Here is a 1,877-nt window from a genome sequence, read left to right as displayed (position 1 = left end):
GGTGTCGTGGCTTTAGTGGATGCAACCGCGTTGCAATCCGTTACCACTTTGAAATGCTGCCCCATTAAGTACATTCGATATCGTTGCAATGTCTCTACTATGGCGAGGACTTCCAGCTCATAGCTCGCGTAGTTTCGTTCAGCATCGTTGCATTGCCTGCTAAAATAAAACACAGGCCTCCATTGTTCGTTTTCGTTCTGCATCAACACACCCGATAAGCCTAACGCGCTAGCATCGGTGTGCACTTCGTGTGGTTTTGTTGCGTCATACATGGCCAACACTGGTTTCGTGGTGATAGCCACCTTCAACGCCTCAAAAGCCTTACGTTGTGGATCTTTCCACACGAAATCTGTACTTTTCCGCAGCAATACCGTTAGAGGTCGTGCCAAAATAGCGTAATTCGTCACGAACTTTCTAAAATATCCAGTGACGCCCAAAAACTGCCGGACCGCTGTCGTCGTCGTGGGCACTGGAAACTCGTCTATGACTTTTGTTTTGTTTTCGCCCGGTCTGATACCATTTTTGTCGATGACATGGCCGAGAAACTGGACCTCCTTCGCCAAGATCGTACTTTTCGTTGGTCGTAGTGTCAAGCCTTCACGTTGAATTGCCTCTAGGAAATCTTGCAGTACTTCCAAACCCTCGTTGATCGACTTCGTTGCGATGATAACTTCATCGACATAATTAATCACCTTGCTCCGATGTTTCATGGTTTTAATGACTTTAACGATAACCTCCTGGAAGACCATGGGAGCGTTGACCAGTCCAAAGGACATAACATTGTGTTCAAAAAGTCCTTCGTGAGTCAAGAATGCCGTGTATTGTTTTGATTCCTCCGCCATTGGAATCTGGTAATAACCTGAAGTCATATCCAGGGTTGTGAAAAACTCATTGCCTGCCAAACATGAGAGCTGTTCCTCTACCACCGGCATGAGATAATTTTTCTTCACCGTGACTTCATTTAGTGAACGAAAATCAATGCACATCCGATCTTCTCCGTTGGATTTCTTCACTAGTAGAACTGATGCTGCATGCGGCGAATTACTGGGTCGTATGATGCCATTATCTTGAAGTTCCCGCAAAATTTTAGTTAGCGCTGACCTTTGTGCGAAAGGGACCTGGTACCGTTTCCCTAATACTGGCTTACTCGTTGTGACCTCGATGACCATCTCAGTACTTTTGCACCGACCAATTTGCTGTACACCTTCTGCAAAACATTCTCGATACGTTAGTAAGAGCTTCATCATCTTACCTCTTTCCTCGCTTGATATGTGGTTAGAGATGTTGAAAAATTTCTCGCTTTCGTTCAGCTGGAATACGTCATCATCGACTGTGAAACAATAACCATAGTCCTGAAGCACGTCGCGACCCAACAGAACATCGTAGGGTAGCATTTTGTCTTCCACCAAATATAACGTCACTTGTCGTTGACTGTTGCCCATCGCGGCATTCACTTCAACCTTCTTTGATGCTTGTACCTCGCATCCACCAAACCCGATGAAACTTTGTGTGTCTCTTGTGTCTGCATTCCATCCGCTGCTGTCGTTCGGATTAAGGAACATACGCTGCCCGTATCGATGAAGGCCTCAAACTGCTTCCCGTTCACTTCGAACACCTTAGTGACTGGTCTCTCTTTAATACGATCATCATCAATAGCCATAACCGTGGTTTTCTTTTTGCACTCATTAGCATTGTGCCCTATCTTGGAGCATGTAGCACATCGTGGTTTCCGTTGTGGTTGTGTACACTTCGCCGATATGTGCCCGTATTCGTTGCAGTTATAGCGTTTTATTTGACTAGCATATCTAGCATTAAACTTCGGTTCGATTTTCTGAGATTGTTGCACAGACGTTGTACTCGCACCGACAAATGTAGTA

The sequence above is a fragment of the Rhagoletis zephyria genome, unplaced genomic scaffold (assembly GCF_001687245.7).
Source record: "Rhagoletis zephyria isolate East Lansing unplaced genomic scaffold, Rhagoletis_zephyria_1.1 Rzeph_scaffold_01722, whole genome shotgun sequence".
NCBI lineage: Eukaryota > Metazoa > Arthropoda > Insecta > Diptera > Tephritidae > Rhagoletis > Rhagoletis zephyria.
Note: the sequence above shows the minus strand (reverse complement) of the source record.